The sequence below is a fragment of the Thermobia domestica genome, chromosome 7 (genome assembly GCF_964235325.1).
Source record: "Thermobia domestica chromosome 7, izTheDome1.hap1.1, whole genome shotgun sequence".
Classification (NCBI taxonomy): Eukaryota; Metazoa; Arthropoda; class Insecta; order Zygentoma; family Lepismatidae; genus Thermobia; species Thermobia domestica.
Window position 1 is genome coordinate 191,917,869 of NC_137460.1, and position 27,945 is coordinate 191,945,813.

General features: G+C 35.1%; 1 long non-coding RNA gene across 1 annotated transcript in view; it reads left to right on the forward strand.

Moving 5' to 3' along the window:
- The first annotated feature begins 2,043 nt into the window (after positions 1–2,043).
- LOC145688988 (uncharacterized) overlaps positions 2,044–27,945 on the forward strand; it is a 46,620-nt gene continuing 20,718 nt past the window's right edge. The window contains exon 1 of the long non-coding RNA XR_014132050.1: positions 2,044–2,127. This is a non-coding gene — a long non-coding RNA (uncharacterized LOC145688988). The remainder of the gene's footprint in view (positions 2,128–27,945) is intronic.

Consider the following 27,945-nt stretch of genomic DNA (forward strand, 5'->3'; position numbering starts at 1 on the left):
TTCACAATGCAATTTTATCATTGCAAGTTTTTTGAGGAATTTACTTGGTTCTGGGCTTAACAAAATACAGTTAATGTATGAACAAAAGATTGGCGAATAACTTTGGTTTTGTTCAATTTAGCCATTTGGGCAAATAAATAGAAAAAAAAGCTAATAAAGAATGCTTTATTAGCCTGATTTTTTAATCAATTCAAAAAATATGTTAAGTTATGGCTATTTATTTTTATTTCTAGATAATTTTTTATTTTTTCTCTCGGCCGTGGGCCCCGTGGGAGCTTGCACCCATAGGCCCGGGCCTACTGGGCCTATTGGGAAATTCGGCCTCATTAGCCTCAATTCGTTGACAAAAGGGATAGATGTGGATTATGTTTTTTGAAGAAGATTGAATCCAGACCACACTCAAAATGTACAATGTGCAATGTTTTCTATGTGAAAATGAAAATAAAAACTGTTTCTTTGAATTCCATCATAAGTGACTGAAGTAGCGTAGATTGCTTTGCCAAAGCACACTAAATTACCATTATTTGTATCAGATATTGTTAAGAGAAACAAATAATTAGTAGTTTGAGTACAAAAAATGTGAAGTAATAAAAAAATTCTTTTAATTTCATATGAGAGGGTAGTGGTGTATGCTGCCTTGAAATTCTAGTACTATCATTTTTTCAACTATTATGTTATGCTTATTCAAATAATAATAGAAAGTAAAATAATCACAAATGATATGTTCATCGAATAATAAATTCCGATACTATAAATAAGCCAAAAGTTTTAAATTATTAAAATAAGGGCTATAACTTTATCTATTTATCTATCTATCTATCTATCTATCTATCTATCTATCTATCTATCTATCTATCTATCTATCTATCTATCTATCTATCTATCTATATGTATTACATGAAGATAAAAATGTTACCATTATATGTTAATCAATTTTTGCCTGACGGGACTTCTAAGTCCCAGACCCCCCAAAATCTACATTAAAGAAAAAAACAATGATTTTGCTTGTTTTTTTTCTTAAAGTGTGCTATTTGTGACTAAAAGAAAAAAAAAATAAAAAAAATGGCCGAAAACAAAGATTCAAGTCATAAAGGGTTAAAGTAGAACAGGTTGATTGTTGACCAAAATATATGCGGTGGGGAAGTTAAATCTCGAGGTAAAGTACTGTTTTAGATACTGTTTCTTTGTATTCAAAGATTGCGGAACATCTTAAAGTGATGGTGAGCGATTTGTCAGGGGTAGTAATTGCAGCATTTTCTCGTAAGCGTACGCAAATGGTTAATTTAATTTTTGATAATTTTTCGTTACTGAACTAGGATAAGTATTGATTCGCATTACTAGCATCTGTCTTCGTTTCGTCTACAGTGTGTGGCGATATGTTGAATCAGGTCTTCACTCATATTGTCTCGAAACTTCAAGAAAAGACTGAGATCGAAATGAGTATTTATAAATGGAGGTGATACCGAGAAACAACATATCAAGCCTTACTCTTGAAGAGATTACAACAGAAACTTGTAATTCTAGAGAAGACGAAATGACAATTAACCCAGTTTAAAAGTTTCGAACTCGTCCTAACTATTAAAAAAAAAATGAAATAAATTTTATTCTAACTTCATTTAGTTACTAATATATGAAAAATACTGGAACGATTGTCCTTGGGTTTCCTTTCGTATGCAGACATAATCTGGTATCATCTGCTATCTGCGATCAACTATCGACTTTAAATGGGAAAGCATTTCTGTTGGGATTGCATAAACACCATTGACCTCCACGTATGTCACGTATTCTCTTTCGTTTGTTATATTGATGTTTCGAAACACTAAACATAGATAATGAGTCTATGTTGCTTACGAAACCGGGGAAAATAAGGTAGCATGTTGCATCATTAGCTATAGACAACTAACCTTATCTATTGATTATACACACGTGTGTCATTACTTGGAATAGATCTTTTTGATAATACAGTTCAGGTATACTGTGCAAGAAAATGTTATCATTGTCAATTGTAGAATTGACGTAGCGCAGCCTTGGACACATGAAAGCAATTCTGATTAAAAAATTCATTATAAAACAGAACTGGTTGATTGTAAGACCAAAGTGTATGCGTTGAGGAAGTTAAAACTGGAGGTAAAGTACTATGTTAGATATTGTTTCGACTGATATAGTTTTAATGATTTCCCGTGGACATATTAAAGTATAGATCAGCGACTGAGTTGGATTCAGTTTACACGACTTCATTGAAACAATGTCAAGAATCTATTAATATGCTACCCCTGATTCAATATCCTTTTCGGCAGCATTGTGGAGATCCTGAAATAACTCCGGAAGTTACATTAAGTCTAATAAGCTAAAGTGTCCAATGGTGACTAATATGAGTAGCTTAGGAGTCTGGCTGTAGTTTTCAGTACTCACTAAGAAAATACCATTGCGACACTTTCAAAATTCCTTATCGTATCCTACAGTGTGATCAGGGCCGGATTTCTCAATAGGCCCCGTAGACCCGGGCCTATGGGCGCAAGCTCCCAGGGGGGTGCACCGCCGAGAGAAGAAAATAAAAAATATCTAGAAATAAAAATAAATAGCCATAACTTAACATATTTTTTGAATTGATTAAAAAATCAGGCTAATAAAGCATTCTGATTTTGAAGTTCATTGGAACAAATAATTGTTGGTAAAGTTAAACTATTTTTCAACATTATGCATCAACTTCGTTACAACATTGATCTCAAACACGGGAGAACTGGCTGCAATTTTTTAATAAAGGTTTTTAGGAAAATAACTTTAACCAGACTAGGGGGCGGAAAAAAATATTGGGCCTAGGGGCGCCAAAATGCTAAATCCGGCCCTGAGTGTGATGATAATTTTGCTAAAAGATGACAATAGCTTTTTATGCCACAAGGACGTCAAAACTTACTACTAGCATTCTCATCTGGTTCCATTTCATTTATGATAAAGTGGTGTACTACTGGAGTCGCAATATTTCCTTTGTCCACTACACATTCAAAAATATATTCATTTTGTTTTTCACTTGTTTTGCACTTCGGAATTCTTTCAGTGATAAACCGTCTACATGTATTTAGGATATAGTTTACACATACATTGAGTTTTTTTTTAAATAATTATTACGATATATTTCAAACTGTCTTGTGTATAAGTATCAGAAGTCTTATAGGATGTCTATAACCGTTTCTCATTCTATTAGCATATACCAGAGAAAAAACAGTGGAACAGTAAGATATGTATCGAGAAAGAGGTCCTTTGTATTCAATTTCGATCTCAACAAGAGCTTTCGTCACCTAACTCAACTTTGTACCGGAACTAAAAGGGGAAAATAATCATTTCAGATTTTACCGTTGACCACCATAAAGAAAAATTGTAAGACATAGGGAGAAACATTCTTTGGAATAGTTTTGTCGTCCAATAAAGGGTAGATTTCCACATTTGATTCTGTATTTACGAGGGATAACTGCAAAGTTTGGAGCCATAAGGAAACTATAAGAAGTATAGATTTGGTAATACTTTAGTTTTCAACATAATCCACTTGGACAGCAACACAATTGCTCCATCGGAGTTGCAGTGCTCTTATCCCAGTAGAAAAAAAAATCCTTAGGATATGACCGCTCTTGTGAAGATCTGAAAAAAAAAACAACGGAAATTTGTGTAGAAAAACAGATTTTACTATTTTTTCCGAGCTTGGAAAAAAGCGGAAAATTTGGGAAAAATTGAAATTTTCGAATATTTTATTACGTTATGCTTTTAAAATGAGAAGCCATTTTATATTTACTAGTTTACAGCTCAGATCACTGAGTACTTATGTTTCTTGTATTTGAAAATGAAAAATTTATGGTAAGAAGTATAAGTGCATCACTACTTTAAAGCTAGCACCTTGATAGAACAAAGTTATGGCTACAGAAGATACCAAAATATGCTCCTGGTTACATTAATTAAGATAGACGCATTTAAATTATCGTATGCAATCTTATGAAATTCCTGCTTTATGGCAGGGAAGTGGCCAAATCATTTTCTATTTTAGCTATTTTAGCTATTTAGCTTTAGCTATTTTAGTTGATACGTTAAATTCATATATATATATATATATATATATATATATATATATATATATATATATATATATATATATATATATATATAATGGAAATATGCATCTTCCTTGTGCTGTGTAAAATTTTCGGAAATTTTCAACCCATTCGAAAAAATTTTACTATTTATACTTGTACAATGTATTTCGCTACCAGGAAAAATAGCTAAAGCAACAGATTTTAATTTTACTTTTTAGTTTTCTGATTTCTTGTAAAAAAAGTCCTCTTTGTTATTATTTTGTATAGATCTACTTTTCGAACATCTCAAAAAGTTTGATGATCTTGTTTAGACATACACACATACATCGCACAATTACGTAAATTTGAGCAGCGAGAAATATATTAAAGAATTTAATATGTGAAACTTCTGTTCGTTATTATTAAAGAATAGCAGAATACCCGTCTTTCGCACGGAGAGAATACGTTTCATTTTTTGGACATAAAGGGCACCAAAATTGTCACAAATGAAGTTAGGGACCCCAAAAACTGTGAATTCGACACTAGTATCTGTCGCTTTCAATTTTAATTTTACATGTCACCTTACCCTGTTAAGAGTACTAATGGGGGCTGATTTGGATTTAAGTCCAAGAAAAAAGTCCTCTTCAACTTTTTCTTAAAGTCCATAGTTTCGGAGATATAGGGTGCCGAAAGTGTGAGAAAATGAACTTTAGAGATCTATATATTCACTATTCTAAACGATAGAGCAAAGGCGGTATGGCCAAATCAAAGACATAGAATGTGCTCTATCAAAAAATTCTTATGCAGCAATCGTAAAACCCGTGCTTAAGAGATTCCCCAAAGGAAGTGTTGAATAATCGTCAATTCCGTTGAGAGGTCTACATTAGCGTGGTTCGAAGACTATAAAAAGAGCAAACAGTAATTCGTTGTCGGCAATGTGATACCTTCAACGAATTCAATATAGCATGGGAATTTTGTAATTAGCTATGTGAGTTTGCATAAATGCAACATCAGTAAGAGGTAAAAACATATGCTTTAATGAGAGAGGCGGTCATTCGAGGTGAATAGAAGCAGCACAGTGTGTGTATACCTGCAATAGGAATTGGTGTGGTAACATGACTGAAAAGAGGGTGCAGTAACCAAAAACATAGGTAATGTGAAAAGCTACTACAAAAGAACGTGGAACCGAGGAAAAGTAAATACTAAGCAGCATGCAATTTGTACAGCAGGGGTGTGTAGCTTGGAAACTTTATTTAACAAATGGTATAGTGTTTCTTTGTGAGAACAATAACATGAAAAGTGTATACTGCAGATCAATGATGTCTTTGGACTGTCCTGGTAATTCCCTTGCGCTTTTCCAACCAACATTTGTAAATCGTCTCTATCATGATACAGGTGTTTGCATCAAAATTCTTACGTACTACTTGTCCAGTAAGATAAGTCGATTCTTCACAATCATTTTTTTAAAAAATAAATTTTGGTGTGAACACGATTTGAACCTATGTTAGACAGCTGTATTACTCATGATGCCATTACGTTACCCCTACATTATCATGCCAACTTAAATTACAAGCCAAATATTACTTATTTTAACCCTGATCTTTGGAACGAACCAGCTTTTTCCTGTGAAGTTATTTGCATCAAAGTAGAAACGAAATTCATTTATCCGACAGCCTAGGGAGAAATTAGTGCGCACTAATAAAGGAAAAGCATACAATCCAGGAACAATTAGAGAAATAAAACATATTTTGCAGTAATTTCGTCCTGCAAGTTCAAAAGTACACAAATAATAATAATAATAATAATAATGAATGTTCATATAGTTGTCTATTATTATTATTATTATTATTATTATTATTATTATTATTATTATTATTATTATTATTATTATTACTAGCATCAATTACCCGCTTCTCTGGTTAAATTAAGAAAAAATGGTAATATGTTACGTTACTGTCACTTTTTACTATTACTAAAGCGGTCTTTGATATCGGTCATTTTCGAAGAGTTTTATATATCCCCTACCCACCCTATGTTGTGGGGCACAGCATCTGCAGTGTCATTATTCATCTCAGAAAGCCGAAAAATTATGAAGTCGACACCGATATTAGTTATTTCGATCATTTTTATGTCTACCCCTCCTCCAAGTTGCGGGTATGAATTTGGATTTAGACAGCATCAGATGTGTTACTGTTAATCTCAGCGACTTCAAAAATTATAGATTTACCATTAATACCGTTCATTTTTCGTTCTTTTTTAAATGTCGCTCCCTGTCTCCCTTAAGTTACACCGTCAAAGTGATATGACAGAAAACATCTCAGGTTTGAACCTCATGTAGGTTGAAAATTTGATCGAGATTGGTTTTTTGGTTCAAGACTCATTAAGTTTTATTTATTTTTATATATCTCCCTCTCCCATTTCCCTCTCCAAGTTCTCTCGTGAAAGTGAAATGATAAAAATGATCTCAGGTCTGAACCTCATCTATGTTAAAAATTTGATCGAGATTGATCATTTGGTTCGATTTATCAAGTTTTCTTTATTCTTTTTAACTCTTCCCTCCCCTCACCCCTAAGTTATATCGTCAAAGTAAATAAATAAATACCATCTTAGGCCCGAAAGGTGCCCCATATCAAAAATTGTTTCCTACAAAAATTGTTCAATTTTTAAAGCTCTTTCGTCTCTTTCGAAGAAGGTATCACTCGACCTATGTTCCCATTTGAAAATTTCACGTACACTCCCCTTCCCGAATATGGGGGTGAGGGTACCTAGTGTTTGACTCAGTTTTAGGCCCCTCTGCATTGTACGTTAGCTTATAATATTTTCTTATTTGATGTCTAGTTCGCGAGACCCACCCTGTATATATAGTGATCTAGTTTCATATCCGAGCATCCATATTCTTGTTTAGTACCATATATATATATGGTGCTAAACAAGAATATGGATGCTCGGATATGAAACTAGATCATCCGCTACAATGAATATTGTGAAAACTTGTGACACTGACACATCACAAAGGAAGTTTATTGTTTTAAAGGAATTGCACACTGTAAAAAATCGTTGTGTTATTTCAACGACATGCCTATGTGTTAACACGATTGCGTTAAAATATAACACAAACAAGTGGTTAGAACAACACACTCTTCATTTGGAGTTGTGTGTCAAATGCCGGTAGCTGAAATGACACACATCCTGTGTGTTAAATTAACACAAGTTTAGAATATTCGGTGTTGTTTTCTGCGTGATTGCCAAATATGTTGGGCATCTAATTTTAAAGGCTTATGAATTGAAGCTACAGACAAACACAGTAAAAAGAAATACTTTAACAAATCCAGGTATACGCAAAATTTCAAAATGCAAACCGCGCGATGTATTTTCAATTGTTTTACGCAATGTTTCTGAAGAAACCCTAACAGCACAAGATGTGCTAGGCATGTGCCATTTAGATGTTCTAAATTTATCTCACACATTTGATGCATTTATTGCTTCTTTTTCTAAGCGATTGTGTACAAGAAGCAACAAACACATCAACTTTATTAGATGGCAACTGGCGCCGATTATTTGAAAGTGAACATGGAAGAACTATAATATAAAGTAAATAGACAGTCGTCATTTTGTTATAAAATTAGGTTTATATGGCGAGCAGATTTTATCTTATCCCGAACTGTTATCGTCAAATATACGTAGCTTAAAGGATCACTGATTAGCCAAATTCAAAAGACCTCAACAATTTATCCCTCTACAAGTGACGTTTTGTTCATCGCCTCCGTGCCCAAGTCGGAAGAGCACGCTGCTAGTAATTGAAAGGTTGGTGGGTCGTGGCCCCTTCCCGTCACTGGAGTACTTTTTTTTACTTGTTTAAAGTGTTTTTTATACTCAGCATAATGTAAACACATTACGCATATAGGCGATTTAACATACTTTGTGGGAGTAATTTTGTGGTTCATTAACGCTATCTAACATAGGTTCAAATATTGTTCACGCTAAAGTTATTTTTTTTTTTACAAAGCCATTGCAAAGAATCGACTTATCATACTGGACAACCAATACACAAGAATGTGGAAGCAAACACCGGTGATAGAAACGATTTACGAATGGTTTTTGGGAAAGGGCCAGGGAATTACCAGGATATTCCAAAGACATGATTGATCTGCAGTATACTCTTTTCGTGTTATCGTTCTCAGAAAAGAAACACTACAACATTTGTTAAAAAGAGTTTGGCTAAAGCAAGCGGTGGTGTAGTGGTAGCGTGCCAGACTTCCAAATGGAAAATTTCGGTTCGACTTCCCATCAGGTAGTATGATTTTTTCGCATAAAATAATGGCTGCAAACAGAGATTCATCTTGTGATCGAGAACTTACAAAGTTCGAGTAAACATTGTGTGTGTTCTATATCGTCCACTGCAATGATAAGTATGTTTCATATTTATATTCGTCCCCTCTCTCTTTTATGACGTTTCCCTATCCTCTCTTTGCATCTTTCATTTCTCCCCCCTCTCTCTCACACACATGCACTTCATGTTCCAAAGAAAAAAGGAGCAAGAGCGCGATATACCTGGTCTGGAGAATCTAATTAATTGGGAACTTCGGCGTTGTGTGTTTCGTGCTCTGACGATAACATCCCCAGTCCTGGTCGCCTCTGACAGAAATAGTGTTTAAACGCAAGGGAATAAGTAAAATCTCTTTTTTATCCTCTGGGGTACCGAATCTCAATCGAAAAACCGGGTCACTACGGATTTGAATCCTCGACCCAGTGGTGGTCTATAACGTAACCATCATCCGACTGACCCGATGATCCGTCTGAGCTCTTAGCGTGTTCATTCTATCTGTGCAAATTACGTTATATCCCCGAGAGAGGAAGTCAATGCTGGATGTTCGGAACAGATACATCTTCGGAAAAGACTAGAAAATGGTAATCTCTTTGATCATTTAAAAAAATATTTATACTAGTTCGACACAAAATTTGTTTCCATCCTATAATTCAATGTTTTTATTCACGTTGAAATTTGAAACATGCTACATCTATGAGGAACATAAACTTTATCTTTCGAACATTTGTAACTTTTCATTACCATACTGTTTGGACTTTTAATATAGGGTTTCTGATAGAAATTTAGCAGTAAATTAGCACTCTTCAATTTTCTCTTTCTTTATCTTTTCGTTTCGGTTTTTTTGTTTTTTGTTCAGTTTGCATTAGTAGTTTGAAATGGAGGATATGACCAACACTATCTACTGGGTATATTAGAATGTATTTTGCATCAGTACATCCAATGAATTTGCAATCGAACCACGTGGAAACAAAGCATGTGTTAAACTTTTGACATTATCCTAAATGTGTTTCGCAGGTATACATTTCTACTGGAAATTGAGTATGCTATCCATTATGAAAGTGAAATAAAAGCATCCTCTATATATTCGAATAGTTCTGAAAAATATTGTATGATGTGGGGATCCTTGCAATATGTAAAAACAAACGTTTTTTAATATTATTGTTGGATTTCTGGAAACGAAACTTTATAATGTTAGGTTCTTTTCTTACTACGTTTGAATTCCATAGTTTTTCTATTCTCCCTTTTCTTTTTCTTCTTTTCCTCTCCTCTTCTCTCTCTCTGCTTCATTTCTGAATCTCTGTGTAATAGACACCCATTGGTTTCAATTTTTCATTGTATGTGTTTCAGTTTTTCCCTCCTTCAATTTATGAATCTTGTTTCGTCTCGGTTTTGTTATTTCATTTTATCGAAACTAATACATGTGTAGTTTGAAATCAGAATTGCACTCATATTGTTAGCTAATTTTAGTATGGGCTAGAAGAAAGGAGGAGAGAGAGGGTGTCTCTTTACCTGACACGATTAAGAGGTCAGAAGGTGCATATTGGGTGCTCTAACTACACGGTGCTATCTGTCGCAAGTTTTTGATGCGAAGTGTGTCAAATTTTTGACCAGTTTTTTTGTTGGAAATTTCAGTTTTGTACGGCAAACTATGTTATTGCACAGAGAGGCGTGGAAGTGTGTGGACAGAAAGCGTATATGGGAGTAGTTGGTAGGATCAGATAAAGAAACATAGGACAAACCTTGTATGCAGTGTTGAATATACACCGGCGTCTGTTTGATTGACATCATATTAGGAGTATCAGGTGCAGGGAGGGAAGAGATCCAACAAGAAATCCATTGGTGGGTGATTTGGTCAGTAACTTGAAATTGTTTATAATTATTAGCTAGAAAGAATGCAGTGCATTTAGCCCTGACTGTTATTATGTTCAGGCCCACACGGTTAGCGTGTAGGATAACAATGTCATTCTTCACACGCAAATGATACCCTGCCCACAGAAATCAACAAATAATGGAATTTATTTTACGAACATACAATTCACTAATGAGATATATATGAGCGGAGTACCATAATTTAGCACATAAATAACTATTGATATACCAAATAAATTGGATTAGGTTTAAGTTGTTCAATATATGATTTAGACTGAGCATGCGTAAAATTTGAAGGAGAGGATACCAAATGTGTTCATAATGAATACTGCCCGAATTAGATAATGTGATGCCCAGTATTTTCACTTTAGGAACCAGTTCAATGTTGGTAAATGGCAGGGGTATGACTTTCATAGTCCACTTTCGTTTTCTGTAAATTAAGCATTTCGCCACAAAGAGCACTAGCTTAGCAATTGTTGTAATTGGTCCATAATATAATGAAATTGTTGTAGAGGCGCGGGTAAGAGTAACTTCGTCTGCGAAGGCAGTAACTGAGATATTTTACAGGTGATTCAGATCACTTTGTATAACTAACTAGCTCTATGGTCTATGAAACCCGGAAGTTGAGTGCCGCGTTCACAAAAGCTCTCCACTGACTTCTATCCTTAGCTAACTGCATGCAGTTTCTACTTTGTATTCTAATCTCTGCGAGATCTATCTTAATATTGTCTCCCATCTGCGCCTAGGTCTTCCTAATGGTCGTTTTCCGATTGGTTTTCCAGTCAAGACTTTGAAAGCGTTTCTACTTTCTTCCGTTCTAGCTACATGACCTGCCCACATAAGCCCCATAGACTTGACGACATTTACAATGTTGGGTAAACCGTATAAATTATGTAGTTCCTCGTTATGAAGTTTCCGCATTCGCCATTCCCGTTCCTTTTGGGTCCGAATATTCGTCTCAGGATCTTGTTCTCAAATACCTTCAGTCTATGTTCTTCCCTCATTTTGTATATACTCAGCTAATTTATATAATGAAGGATCTAGTGCGATCCAAATAGAAACATGGAGAGGAAGGCAACTCAATGCACACCTTTCTGTAGTGGAATGCGATCAGTAGAGAAACCATTTATTTGAAGCTTAGCCTTGGCTGTGCTATAAATGTGAGTGAGAAAGTTAAGAATGACCTCCGGAAAAAAATACACTCGTAGCACAGCAAAGAGAAAGGCATGGGTAAGCGATCAAATACATTTTGAAAATCAAGTGATATCAGGCAAGCCAGTTTTCAAGAAAACGTAAAATAATCTACAACATCCCGAATCTTAGTTAGCGCATAATGAACATTCTTATGTTGATTGAGAGACTGTGAAGTATTTCCGCTTCTGTTACTGGTGCAGTTAAGGTCTGACTATCAGACGCCGAAAATTTTATGAGGAACATATTTAAGTAATCTTGATACTCGTTGGAAGGGTCCATAGTGGCACCATACAATGTTTTATAATGGTGAAAATCACTTTTGAATGTCAGGAAGGTCCGTAAGTTTCGTATTATTATGATTCAGGGTGTCAATCACCTTCCCAACACTGCGTTTATGTTGTTCCATATAGTGATAAAGCTAGTGTGTTTATCGGGCAGACAGTCTCTGTCTGGCAGGGTATGAATATATTTGCGTACATCATTAGCATGAATTTGTTTTATCTATACCTTTGTTTTGTGAATTGCAATCATATTTTGCGGGGAACTGGGCAGGATACAAAGTTCATGAATCGCTCTGTTAAGGTATGCTAGGGTTTCACGCATTCTCGTTTCTTTTCAGCTCCTTGCCACTTGAAAAAATCTTCTTATTTTAGGATTCGCATATTTGACACAAAAAATCATTTAGTGTCGGGTGGTATTGGCGTTGAAGGAGTCAGTACGTGCATTTAGTTCTAAATAAACATTTTGCGTCGGCGTCAGTAAGTAATTAAGTATTCAGTTTCCAAGCTGTTCTTCCATAGGTTCTAGGAACACCTAGCGCAAATTTACATGACTAAATTACTGCGGCATGGTCACTAAACGGATCAAATTTCAAATGAATATCAATGGCAGAGGATAGTGGATGCCAAAACTTGGTCCAACCGTCTACTCATAGTGGAATTTTAAAAAGTGAATTGGAGATCTCGCTGATGGTGTACCCAGGCGTCCTTGAAAGTTATTGACGAAAGTAACTGCTGTAGGGCAGAGACGGGAATAAACTTTCCAGTGGTATTTATTGCTCTAGAAACAACATTAAAATCGACTGCAAGTATTATCTTAGTCGAACACTTTGAAACAATGGTAAGATTTCAGTATAGTAAAACAGTTCCCGTGCTATTCGAGTATTAGTGTTAGAATACGCATAAATATTAATAAGAGTAATATTCTCTCAAGTGATGCTAATACACCGGCTAGACAGCAAATAAACAACATTTGAGACCTTTATACCTCGTTAACTTAATATAGCTATACCCCGGTGCACTGGTCCTATATTTACATATACAATATATTGGTGTATAAATTCAGATTCTTCAAACGCCACTTCTTATAATAAAATAACATGGTTTCTTACGAATTAACTGGCTAACATTATTATCAACATTTACTGGTGTGAGAGAAGATACTGCACTAGAAGACCACATGCATAAAGCACCTGTTCTGTCATTAAGTTCATTAGAAACTTTTGTTTTCCTCTTCTGTGACACATTTTTACTTTGCATTGGCTGTAACGGAGGCTCTAATACAACAGGGGCTGCAGTCACATGCGCTTCTTGGTTAATGTTATTTCAGGCTGCTTGCAGAGGGGCGAGAGGTCAGGTGTTAGGATCGTAAGAGTAGTGGGAATGGTCTTGGAGTTGGCATGGTTAGCACTGCCGTCTTTACTCTATGCCTAGGATACAGCTGACTGAAGAGATCCAGTTTTGACACGCAACTGGGAAAAACTCCCATCATCCTGTTATTAAGAGCCGATGGGGAAGGGGTGCTCTCTGAGACTATTGTTTGGGCAGTCGAAACCGCTAGCAACAGTATATCGGCGGAAGAAGGGCAGTAACTAGAGGTTGTCAGTATCTTACCACTGAAAAGTTCAGTGATTTTAAATTCCACGGTGGCTGAAGTATCACCTGGGGTATAACTTTCCGTGAACAGGCGCTTGCGACGTGGTTAGGAGGCAAACAAATAAAACATGCAGGAGGTTGACCTTGATACATGACACTAGCACGACACCCACGAACCACAATTTTAGAGGGAATATGTTTCCGTAAAATCATTTGAACTAGTCTAATGCCATTGTAAACTAGAAATGGTAACGTAGTTGACCACATTTTCTCCGTGATATGTATCACTTGCCTATAGGGACGAAGCACTGCACTAAGTTCATAATTAATGTTTTCCATAGGGAGATAGAAAATGCGAACATGGGTATATTGTACACAGGCACTGGACAACTGTATTTGATTTATTGTGCTCAAAATTCATGGTTTCCGGGTGGTGACGAAGAAAGGTGTCCACTGATCTCTTTTAAACTTGATATACAGACTATAATTCCCATTTTGAAGTTCAATCGCCGCAATATCTTTAATTTGTAACTGCAATTCGTTAATTAACCAAGCCTGTATCATGGCTACACTTGGTCTGATATTGTCTTGTCGTCTTGTCAAATGCAAAACGATCTGTACTTTTACATAAAGCATTCATTGTAAGTGGTACAAAACTAGTGTAGAGTGACACAACAACGAATATTCACTAAACAAAACTATGAAGTCGTCCTGATTAGGTACACTGAGAGACACACAACTAAATATGGATCAAACACAAAGTCCCTGACGGCGGACGTATAACCAATTTGCAGTGGAGCTCACATACGAGGTGCACTACACTGCGCCTCACAACAAACCACCACTGAGCCGCCGCGGCCTCATTCACAAGAAGAAATTTAATTTGGAAAGAGAGCAGTTATCTAGATTTTCTCGAAAATTACTCAGTCAATTTGGGTCATATTTCGTAAATAAATATTCTAATAATAAGCAGTGGGAATGCGGTGGCGGGTTCGATTTGTGGTGGAGATGCACCATCGAAAAGAAGTAGAGTTTTTTGAGGGAACGTAGCCAGATTGAGGGTTTCCCTAGTTTTCTCTTATTGCGACCAGGTAAATACCGGAATAGTACTTAATACTCACTTCCTGTTTCGTTTCTTTGTTTCGCCACTTCTTTCATTCTCCCCGGATAATTTTTTTTTTACCGAAGGACTTCATCCCTCTTATGTGACGGGCTTAAGATCATAGAAGTTGACAATACCCAGAAATATGTATAAATAATAAAAAAAAAAAAACACCAGTAGCTATTGATACACAGCTTCAAGTTCGAAGATTGAACCTTCATAGTTTAGATGTTTACGTTTGTTTCATAGTCAAATTTATTATTATTATTATTCGAAAATTACAATAAAGTTTCTAAGAAGTTAGAAAGGTAGAATATTAAAACAATTACTAACAAGTACTAACTTTTAGTGCATTGTGGTGAACTGATAAGATCTCTTGTCTTTGATGGGCGTTCATAAGATTTTTATTTTATGTGAATATTTAGAATCATGCCTCATATAGTTTCGTACAGAGTGTTAGGCTAGGTATCATCATGCAATTGCTTGGTTCATTTCTTTGGAATTTAGTTTCTTTCCCCCATCAAGGCCAGTGTTTCTTACAGACATGTTTTTATTTTTGTTACGGGCGGCACTGTCCCCTGGAGCTCTGAGAATGCCTCCCAGAGGAGACGAAAGTAATACGCCTATAGTACAATAATAAATATAAAAGCACCAGCAGTGCCCTCCGGAATACTTAGTGTGCCCCCCGGAACATGCTTTACTGAAAGAATGATTAATCAAGGGTATATGAAATGTAGACCTTCAGCTTATCATGGTATCCGAAATATGTGATCACTCACCGGATATTTTACCTAGGTCTTCCGGCAACTATATAGCCACGAGGAAGCTTTGTGTTGAACTTACTTGTTGCTTAACACTTGGTGGTAAAATGATTAAGAATTGAGGGACATGATGGCTTAGTGATAGAGAGTTCACCTCTGCTACGAGTGCCCATAGTTCAATCTCAGTTTATGTGAGTTTGCGATGGACAAACTCTTGTCAGTAGCTTTTGTCTGGTTTATTGTGTTTGCTCTCACATTACCATCCCACCAATTCTTACACAATCAGTCATTTCACTAATCATCCATCTTCTTTAGCTTACAAGGCATAATCATCAAACGTAAAACTGAAACTGTATTTTGAATTTTAGGAGTTTATATTGTAAAGATCCCCACATTCCAACATGAATATATGTTTATGGACAACAGTGCTAAAGTTATAAAGAAGCAGACGATACACTGAACAGGAAGACAGGAAGATGAACATGATGGGAACTAAAAGAGGAGGAGCCACCTCAAGAGGGCTTACAAAAGAGGAACTACAGAAGAAGGACGCATCGGTTGACCACTGATCGCCTAACCACAACAGCTCTGGAGGTCACACTGGATTAAGGGGTTTTACCTATCCTAATATCCCTGGAGGCTGCTCTAAAGCGAAGGGAATTCCTCAACATAAACCATAGTTCACTTGGTTGCCATCAGCTGGGGAGGTTTCCTAGGACCGTAACCTGAAGTCGCTACAAGACAAAACGTTGGCTGCCATGAGCGAAGGGGTTCCTCTATGAAATGTTACTTCCTTCACCCTTGGTCATAAGGCAGATTCTGATATATTAACTTTGTGAAACACAATGCCTATTTTGTATTTTAATAAAATAAAACAGTGAAGGGCTAGATTGCGGACCATTATTGACTCTACCTACACAAAGTACTACAATTTTAAAACACGAAAATGCAGATGATATAAAAATAAATTTAATTTTCCCACTGTCATTCGGCACAAATTTAAATATGAGGAGAAGGTTTGTAACATACGGGTCTTAGCATATTGTCAAGTTGTCTGCGGAGTAAAAAAATACATAAAATTTTAAAAATAATCCCTTTGTTTCTGATTGAAAAAATTCAAACAATCAGTATCGTTCGTAAGTCTAAAAGATTAGGTTACATCAAAATTAATTTTTTTTTTTTTACAAAATTACTTAAAAGGGATCGATTTTTACCATATGTATGTGCGGAAACTTCCGAATTAAAGTTCCTTTCATCCCCTTTTCTTTGACGCGTACATGATTTTAGGTATGGTCCCGGGAGAAAATTCAACTTGGTTTTCAAAAACTCATTTTAGCCAGAAGCAGCATTTCATTTATTGTGATAACGACTCTTCTGGGAGTTCCTTTTTTTCTTTACTTTTCACGAAAGTTCCGGAGGCTTTATCTACTACAGGGAATAACTCTTTATATTCATTTGACAGAATTACACCTTCATTTCGTAGTTAATTTTTCGTAACACTATTGGGAATACAATAATTGGAAATTTTTGTGCAAAGCGTTCGATCTCTGTTGATTATTCATACAAGTTTATAGTGCATTGACTGTTTTCATGAACGAACATGACATGTAAATAGTTGAATTCGCATATCAGTGAAAAGCATAATGACATTGAAAAATTGTATTCACACAAAAAAAAACGAAAACTGATTCACCTCTTTCCTAATGCTGAAAATTCTATTTCTCATTGTTTACAAAAAGAATTCGCACGTCAAGTCCATTTCCGATAAAAAGGTTAAGTCTATGGCATCTCTGTTTTCGATGATTATTCCTTCATGGTATGTCCAATCGGTACATACAATCTCTTATGGTACTCAAGGCGCGCTATCTAATCACCATGACAAGTTTTATTAAGAATGGTCAGGGATCCGGACAGAGTCAAATAAATGGGAGCTTCGCTTTAAAACATTGTGTTCCCAAAAGAAAACGAAGAGGAGTTCGCTATATTTCTAGTGCTGAAAATCATTTTTCATTGTTTACAATGAGAATTCGCTCGTCAGCTGCTCTTCCAATATTAAGCCTATGGGCATCCTATTTTCAGTGATTATTCGGTCAATTGTATGACTCATTGGGATGTGAAACTCCTTAAGATACCTAATGCGTGCTCTCGAATCGGTATACCAAATTTCGTAAAAAACTATTCAGGCGTATCGAATTCCAGTTCGAGCAGACCTTTATTTGTTCTACAAACCCATCTAATATTGTGAGGTTTTTGAGTCTCGAGTTTATAGCCCAGTGAATTGGAAATCAAGTTCAGCCGCAATTTCTAGATCTCGTTCAAATTTGGACTGATGATAGACCTTAACGTAATTTAGAAGCTTGCCCAGTATGATGTTTTGTTAGATTCCCAAGTTTCTAGTTATGGAATTAAAAAACGGGTTCAGCTCAACTTCTCCTATCTCGATGATACTCAACATGACGATAGACTTAGACTCGTTCTAGAAGCTCGTCAATTACTGTGGTTAGCAGGCTTTCGGTTTCTGAATTTATAGCTTACGGAGTTAGGAAACGAGTTTAGTCGAACGTTTTCGATCTTGCTCAAACATTTATGATGATCTGTTGTAAATACCTGGTTAGTAATATGTTTTCAGGTTATTGGTTTCAGCCGATCTCAATGAAACTTGGTAGAAAGATAGACCTTAACCTTTTCTATCAGCTTGTCTAGCTTTTTGCTGTCATTTCTGAGTTTATAGGGTATAGAATTGAAAACAACTTCCGTCGAGCTATTTCGATCTGTGGCGAAATTCACATGATGGCAGACTTTTACATGCTCTAAAAGCATTGGAGTATTACGTTCTCACGGTACTTTTCCAAATTTGTAATGCATGAAATTCAAAAATACATTGTGCCGATTTTTTTATGATCCTGATATCACTTGGGATGATGATCGAGTTTCACCTGCTCTACAAAAAGTTTAGTATTGTGTTTTTCCGAGTTTTGGTTCCTGATCTTATAGCATATGAAGTTGAAGTACGAGCTCAGACGAACTTCTTTCAGGTCGATGAAACTTAGCATGGTGATAGACCTTGATCTGATCTAAATGCTTTTCTAGTATTATTTATTAAAGGCTTTTTGGTTCCCGAATTTATATATTACAGATTTGAAAAACACAATCTGCCTAGCTCTTTCGATCTCGCTCGATTTCGATTTCGTTGGTTATGCAGGCTTTTAGGTCTGCGTTTATAGCCTATGAAATTGAAAAATGAGTTCAGCCAAACTTTTTTATTTCGTTTAAGATATGTATGACAGTTTTATGTTAATTAGGAGAAGCTTTCCGATTTTTTCAAATTTGGTATGATGATAGGCATTGATCTGCTGTACAAGTTTGTCTAGTATTATGTTTTGTAGATTGTTGGTTCTCGAATTTATAGACTATGGATTTGAAAACGAGTTCTGGCAACGTTCTCCATTCTAGATGAAACGTGGAACAGTGATTGGTTCTCATCTGCTATATAAGTTTGTCTAACATTGCTTCATGCGGAATTTTGGTTCCCGAGTTTATAGTCCATGAAATTGAAAAAAATATAGTTTAGCCGACGTTTTATGATCTTGATCAAACATGGCATGATGATAGAGTTTGACACGTACTACCAGCTTGTCTAGTATTGTGTTGGGAAAATTTGCACATTACGTATTAAACTTACATTTTTACAGAAAGCAACAACGCAATGCACGAAAAGACCTTAGATTGGTTCAATAATGAGGGAATGAGTTAATGAAGGAATGAATCAGTCATCCACATTCGGCCATTCCCAACTGAATGTTCTTAAATTCACGGTTGACTCATCATATTCGCAGTTATTCATATACAAAAGTGCATACCTAACTTTGATGGAAGAAAATGGTTATTGTTAAACAAAGCTTGCCGTGGCTTTCTTAGTTTCAATTCTCTAGTCTTAAACTGCGCTATTTAAAGTACAAACAACAATATATAAATGTTATAGTTAACATCGTATTGTTCATATAGGGTCTGTGTTATACACAAATGAAAATAATGCAGAATAAGACCAGTCAGTTATTACTATGAATGAAAGACATAGTTTTAACACCACAAAATTAATATTTTATACTTTCCGAAAAGTGTGGATCGGAATTTACCTTCATACGTCATATTGTTCAGGTCATTGTCACCTGTTGATTCATGCAAGTCTCATTCTCACACATATTTCTAATATGGTTGTAGCAGGTTAAATTCTACATGACCGAGGAAAGAAACAACTAAGTTTTTCCAGAAATCTAGGAGGAATGTTTGAAAATTCATCTTCATATCACTGAATTCCATGTAACAGAGGCACATTGGAGGTACATTGTTTCTCGGATAGGAATAAATATCTTTTAGATTAACTTCGTGGTTTGAAATTGTACCCGTTGTTTAACGGCAAGTTTTGTTATAATATGGTTACTTAATAGTTTCAAAAGAAATATTTTAGAGATATTCTTAACCTAAGGTTAAGTATACTACAGGTAGACAGCCAAACGTCTCTTCTGCGAGGAACAACATACCAAATTCCAAAGAAAATGATTGTGAGAATAGAATTAAGGGGGCAGCTGCAGAACTTGGTATGATGCGCAAGAGAAGGACTGAAAAGTTCCAACAAGCAGTGAGTGATTCTGAGATACGTTCCAAAACATTTATTAATGACTTAATTTTAGTTTCAACCCCATGAAAAAGGTTGAACTCCTTAAACTCATTGTCCAAGATTTTGTAGAAAGATGTTAGTAGAGTGGTGGCATTTGACGGTATCTTTTTATCTATTAAGCATGCGCAAACTCTACCAGTTTCTGTTCCTGTTCTGGATCCGATTCCTCTTCCGATTCAAGTTCCAGAACCTATTCCGGTTCCCCTGGAGCAGACTACGCAACAAGTAGCCAGTTACGGTCACTTTTGTAACCATTATAAAAGACTTTTGTAACCTTTACTTCATTCTCTAAATAACGTAGTACAAACACACACTTGGTGCCGCATGCGCAATTCTAATTTAGTAGAAATTGGAGGTCCAACTCCCACTTTCGGCTCCGGTTGAACACAGCAGCAGCAGCACCAGACTACAAAGGCTACAACATACAACTATGAACAAACATTCCAATTCCTATTGAATATAGCAGACCAGTGGTTTCCTCCCCGCTTGCGTGTTTTTCCTTTCAAGCTCTCTAACACACACACACACATGCACTTTGTGGCGCTTGAGCAAACTGTTCCGGTTCCAGTGCAGACTACGCAACGAGTACCCTTTTACGATTGTCACCTATTGTAGCGATTACACAAGGAAATGCTTCGAATAACTACCCACACAGCAATGAAATCTTTTCAAAACGTTTCTAAAACGTGCCATCATTTTCCTTCAGAAAATGTATCCTACTTCCCTTAAGGAAATATATTCCACATGTTGTTCAAAACATTTTCCACATAATACTGAAAATATTCTCTGAATACACTCAGAAACGTTGTAGAAATATTTTATACGCCGTTAGAAAAGTTTTCCAAAAAATGTTTCCTGTACGATTTCCAAACATTACTCAAAATGGATTTGAAACGTTTTATACAGTGTTAACGGAATGGTTTTTAAAATGTTTCTCATGGAATATTTTAAAATTATTTACCAATAACGCAGACAATATTTTCCAACATATGCCAAAATATTTTCTTTACATGACAAAATATATTTAGTGAATATTTTTTGTACATCACAGAAAATATTTAAAGAATAGTTTCTATACATGACAAAATATTTACAGAATATTTTCTGTACATGATAGAACCCGAAGCCCATAGGCCAACTCCGTTACTATTGCAGATACGAAAACAAGGTAAGATACAGAAGGAAATTTTTAAAATGCAGCAAGTTTTGTTTTTATATTAGTATACCGCCCAATAGTAACGAAAAGTACAACGCTGCCACTGTTGGACAACACTGAATGAAAGAAAGTGTGGTTTGAAATTACTTGAACCAAAGGGAACGGAAAGACACAATGAAAAATATAGTGCAAGACCCAATTTCGCGTCCTTCGTATCTGCTCTCCCCCCAGCACCGTGGTTGCTACGCTACTGGCGTGTGTATTGCATTTGCATGTTTATCCTTCACTGTGTCTCCTTTCAATTCTTCTCGGTATGACTAATTTCAAACCACACATTCTTTTATTCGTGTACCCAACATGATGTATGGTAACGCATTTTCTTTATTGAGCGGTACACTAGTACAAAAACAAAAGTGTTGCTGGAATTTAAAAGAGTCATTACATATCTTACCTTGTTTCCATACCTGCAATAGTAACCGAGTTGGCCTATGGGCTCCGTACTTTTGCGTCACTCTGCATATATAACTGCTTCTTGCTGGAACAAATACTGGGTTGAAAACAAGGCGGCCAGGCTGTGACATAACAGCTGGAAGAAAACATAAGATTCTTCTGTACAATTTTACCTGTTTAGACGCCTTTGTCCCACTCTGTCTTCATGACGAGGAACCATTGCGGCCCACAGACAGACAATAAATAAATAAATAAATAAATAAAAACAAAATGAAAATTAATAATAATAATAATAATAATAATAATAATAAAAAAGTGTAAATTATAACTACATAATGTTAGCTTGCTCTCATAATTTTAAGCATTTTTCTTACTCAAAATCTTATTTACACAGAATGTTTCTGGGTGTTCCATTGGTACTACTGGTATGTGGCCACGCCGTGCATATATGTTGGGGTATCCTATGTGACTTACGAGATTCAAACTGCATATCAGTGCGTGTTCACAATCGTCGCCTGCTAGTTTTGAAAGCGGCTGTATTGGATTAATTTTTAAAAAAATACGAAAAAGATTGAAGTTTAGACATCCAATTCAAGAAACAATCGTTGGCAATCCTTTTCCTATCTTAAAAATAATAAATCCAATATAGCCGCTTTGAAAACTGACACGCGATGATTGTGAAGGCTCTAATTTGCAGTCTGAACCTCGTAACATCACATAAGACACCGCAACATACATAGACGGCGTGGCCACATACCGATAGTAGCAGTGGAACACCCAGAAACATTCTGTGTGTAAATAAGATTTTGAGTTTAAAAAAAAGCAGCTTAAAATTGTGAGAGCAAGCTAAGATTATGTAGTTATACTTTACACTGTCCACTATAATGAATATACATATATATCAGTTTATATCGGTCAGTAGTTAAATAAAAAATATAAATGTACACTATTCTGGCTTTATTTATTGAAATTTTCTTCAGCAGCATCTTCATGCTGCTCGCATAATTTGTTTCCATACATTAAGAACAATCTTCTCAAATATCAGAAATTCACATTTTAACTTGTTAACACTTGTTCTCGAAAATTGTCACTGACACTAATTAAATAAAAATCAACAACAACAATATTTACGTATGTTGTTGAAAATAAGTTCTACAAATCTACGGCGCATGGGGAATAAATCTTTTCACGAAATGTCACTTTTTGCTACTTTCAAGAAATATCACATTGCTGAATAACCAGAAATACATATTCGCTTCTTTATAATGTCACTTTTGATTACCACAACTAACTCTAATTTCGACGTTGCGAATTGTCAGTTCTGTGGAACTGCAGCTGAATCCTTAACTGATTTTCTTGTTCGTCTCTGTATGGCATGTTGAAGCCAAATCCCAATAATCTACGCGATCTCATCGTTAGTTACGTTTCTCTTAAGTTACATAGTTTCTGCAAATAAAAATAATAGGCAGCGTTTAATAACAGAATAACAGCAAGGAATGATTAAAGATCAATTGTTACATCTTAAACTTACAAAAATATTTAAAATGTTTGTGTAGGACCTACAGCAGCTTGTGAAGACAATATTGTGTTACAAAAGTAACATCCTGAAGAAAATGTAAAGGGCAGGGAAGAGAACAGCTACAGCTGAAAGTGACATACCTCAGACGGACGTTGTAATATGTTGAAGTGGTCATCACACCTTTATATTTAAAAAGTATAGCTTCTTATAAATATTAAACCTAATATTAATAATAATAATAATTTGAAAACATGTGGCAGTATTTGACTTGATGAACAACTAGCGTCTCATTCTGAAGGCTCCGATCTCAAATCTGGGCCCGATCATTCTTTTTCCCTCAGTCGCACCAGGTGAATGCAGAGAGGGTTACTAAGGCCTTGCTCGATTACTTTCTCACGGAGCAGGCCATACATATTACTTTGCCTTATACAAATGAATAATTTTGATAACGTTGCATTGCAAGAGTTTACAAAAAATCGCAAATGTAGGAATGAATCATGAAATGCTCAAGAAAACTACCAACATGACAGAACAATTCAGTAAAAGGATGAAATATACTTTATACATATTCAGCTCTCTTTTCCACGGACACTTAAATGTAACGTGTCGCTTGAAGATGGGAAAATTGCACATTTTGCTAAAATAAGGATTTTCAAAGTCTTTTAAATTTTATAACAGCGGTTGTAGTACATGCTTTTGGGAAATAAAGTTTACAGGAAGATGATTCTGAGAATGTGAGAAGTATTCATGGCACAATAGCATGCATTTAAAGCGAAAGAAAATAAAAAGGGCACCAGAAGATTTTTTTCCTTTTTTTTTTTACAAGAATTTAAACATACTGTATCCCTCTTCAAATGACAACTTCTATAATTTTTTCCACTCTGCAAATGATATTAAATAACAGTAGGGAGAGTTTCTTACCTATTATTGTGTTAGTGATTAATGAATGAAAGCTCTTTCCTTTTGCAAGGTGCCAAGTAAATTGTTCAGCTATTGCACTTGTCTTTTTCATGTTTCTTGTGATGTCTCCTAAGCTGTGACCTCCAAGTTTTTCATTTCTTAGACCTATAACGAAATACACACTAAGCACTCAAGTAATAGTAATGGAAATTTACAGCATACAACTGATGCCCTTAAACAAATTACATGGATTTTAGACGACAGTGTTACCGAGTCAGTTGCAATTGGCGCATCCTGAAAAATTAATATTTGCACTGACGTTTCGTTTTTCCAATAAAAGAAAAGTTACATACTAATTTTCAAGCACTTGTACAGGGTTGGCAAAACCATGGTTTTTATTGAAAAAAAAAACAACAAAAAACCACTTGTTTTTGGTTTAAATAATTTACTCTATGTATTTATATTAGATATGGACAGAAATTAGTTTGTTTCGTCTTAGTGTTGTTATGCAACAACAAGGTTATGTTGGAAGGGAATCCAAACCACTTCTCGGCTTACATCCAAGATAAATTTTCCATTTCGACACGAAACCGGGACTAATTGGTCGCAAATGAGATTACCAACTCACTCACGGACTCCTGATAAAAATATGTTGTACTGATCTTCACATAGGCCTAGTTGTTAATATAATTGTCAAGAGTCGTTTCAGAAGTTGAAAAGATAAGCAGTTACACAAGTAAAAACATTATACAGAACTATATATAAATCGGGAAACTCCCGTCTTAGCCATTGAGAAAATCCTGTTATTAGTTTAAATGTATTTGTATGTAAAATTTTAAGGTCTTCATATCATATTAAATTACAAATTTGTTATGTAGATAACATTCAACAAAATTAGAACAAAGTCGAATCCAAGCTGATGTTGGAAGCTAAGCAGGCAGTTGATACATTTTGCCAATTTCTATCAATATATTTAAGCAACCTTGGCTTCTTTATAAAACAACAGGCATTCAGGCAAGTAGAAATATATAATTTGGTTTCGTTTCGTATGTTTAGGCTTAACATCCTTATGAAATACCAAGGTTATCACGAAAACGACTTTCGCTTAAAGGGACACCTCGAATCGCTACTTGGTTTACACTTGATAGATGGGTTGTGGTTCGACCGAGAATTGAACACGGGACCCCTTGATTAAAAGGTGAAAAGTAGATAAACGTAATGCCGATGGTGTGATATGTGGAGACATCACCATGAAGTTCACACCATTTAAAGCACTTTTCGTTCTTTTTTTTGGTTTAAACCAGTTTTTTTAACAGCTGGTTTAAACCAGCCAACCCTGCAGTCGTAAATTAGGAATTGATGAAAGCAACGTATCTATAAAAATATTACGAAATCTACGGGAAGACAAGGAATAATTTAACAATTTCAGAATATACGCGGTGGTTGTAAAGTCAATACCTATTTTTGTATTGTATTGTATTGTATTTATTTCGTCCTTTTTTCATACATTTAGCACTGTATTGCAATGCATATGAAGTGGACACGTCATTTATATATAAACGCAAAAGTAAAAAGAACAATAATAATGAAAATTACACACACTAGGTTAATAATTAAACATTACACCTTACATCTTATCAATTACATTTTGCATATTATTAAAAATAAAGTAAGAGTAATTATTACTTGCAGTGTATGTAGAAATCCTTGAACATATATCAAATGCTAAAAACAAACAACGACAGTGGTTACTATAGATAATGTAGTTTTTTTTTTTTTGTTAGCAATTCATGTATTCCTCTATCGAGTAAAAGCAATGCTTTAGTAAATATTTCTGTAGTTCTTTTTTAAATTTAGCAACAGATTTTTGAGTCTTTATATCTTTGGGAAGTTTATTGTATAGCATGATACCCGCGTATTTACACCCTTTTTCATATAATACGGTTCTGTGTTCTACAATGGAAAAGTTTTGTTTGTTTCTTGTATCATGATCATGTTTTTCTTCTACCCGCGTAAGAACACCTTCTAAATGTCTCTTTACAAATATCAGTAGATTTAAAATGTACAAACAAGGTACTGGGAGTATACGAAATTTTTTAAATATTGGTTTGCAGTGATCTTTTGGTTTAGCAGCCGCCATCATTCTTATTATTCGTTTCTGTATTGTAAAAATTACCTTGGCTTTGTGTGTATTTCCCCAAAATATAATGCCATATGTTAAATTTGACTGGAATAATCCAAAGTAAATCGTTTTTAAAGTAGACTCTTTTAAAACATTTTTGAGTACTTTAATTGCGAAATAAATTTGATTTAATTTTTTACCAAGTTTAGTTATTTGTACATCCCAGGAGAGATTTTTATCTATCCAGATTCCTAAGAACTTAGTGGAGTTCACATAGTCTATTCCGTTATTTTCAATTGAAATATTAACAGGCTGCGTATGTTTGTTGCGGATATGATGAAAATTGATTGCTTGTGTCTTTTCAATGTTTAATTTAAGCTTATTTTCTTTAATCCACTGAGATAGTTTATGAAGGATTTCATTTGCATTACCTTCAACATCCTCATTTGTGTTCCCTTTTACTATGATATTAGCATCGTCTGCATAAAGGGATAGTTCTGCTGGAGCAATATTACATGGTAGATCGTTAATGTATATCAAAAATAATAATGGACCTAATACGGATCCCTGTGGCACTCCACATGATATTTCTTGTTTTCCTGATGTGTAGTATGTAGTTTGGTTTGTATCTTTGTTACTGTATGTAATTTCTACTACTTGCTGCCGATTTTCCAGATACGATTTAAACCATTTGGACGCAATGCCTCTTATTCCATAATCTTGGAGCTTTGAAAGAAGATTTCTATGTGACACTAAGTCAAATGCTTTGGAAAGATCAAGGAAAACACCTATACATTTCTCCTTACTATCTAAACTTTTATGTACAATTTCTACAAAATTATATATTGCTGTTTCCGTTGATTTCCCTTTTAGGAAGCCATGTTGCTCGTGTGTAATTAGATCATGTTTAAGTAAAAAGGATGATAGCCGGATACTCATTATGGTTTCTAAAATTTTGGAAAAAGTTGAGAGAAGTGAAATAGGCCTATAATTTTCAAGCTCTGATTTGTCGCCTTTTTTATAAATTGGTTTTACTTTTGCAATTTTTAATATACTAGGGAATTCTCCACTTAAGAACGTCATATTTATGAGGAAACACAGGGAGTCAGCAATATATTTAATGCTTTTCTTTACAATACTTGGCGGTATACCGTCTACGCCAGCTGACCATTTACTTTTCATCTTATTCACCACTTTTATTATTTCTGCATTTGTAACTGGATGCAGATACATTGTATTGTTGCAAGTTTTTGAGAATGTTTTCGTGGGCATTGCTAGCTCACTATTGTACGTTAATGCCGATGATTAATCTAGATTATCCTAGAAAGTAGCATCACCTTTAGCTGGCGTGTAATACTGTTAACATTTTAGAAGTTGTGGAAAATCCGGGTGTATACGTTGAAATGTAACTTAATAACAATATGGTACACTGTAATAATGTATTCGATGAAAATAAAACTGTAATAAGTCGTTTACTTTTAGAAATATTCATTGTTACAAATAAGAACTGACTTTACACCCACGCTGTATTCAGGGAGTAGTAATGCAAAAAACACAAACTATTCGCGAGTTTCAACATGGATGAGATATATTTTCCAGCATGCATTGAAGTTTAACAAGTCACGTCTTTCCAAATTACTTCCAAAGCAAAGCCTACACGAAGTTGTTCTATCAGAATTCATAAATATCAAATTCTGCGGAGAATTGTAGGCACTATAACGTCAGCAACCTATATTAATACACTAGTTTAGCATTGTTCACAGATTGAAAATATTATGTATAACTCAAGAAGCAGGTACTTGTACATAGAAATTAAGATTAAATGAAACATTTAGTTTAACGTCCTACGTTTATGCATCGAGGTTAAGTGAGACACTGATGATGAGAAATGAATGAAATAGTGGAATGAAGTAAGTGGGAGGAAACGGGACAGCC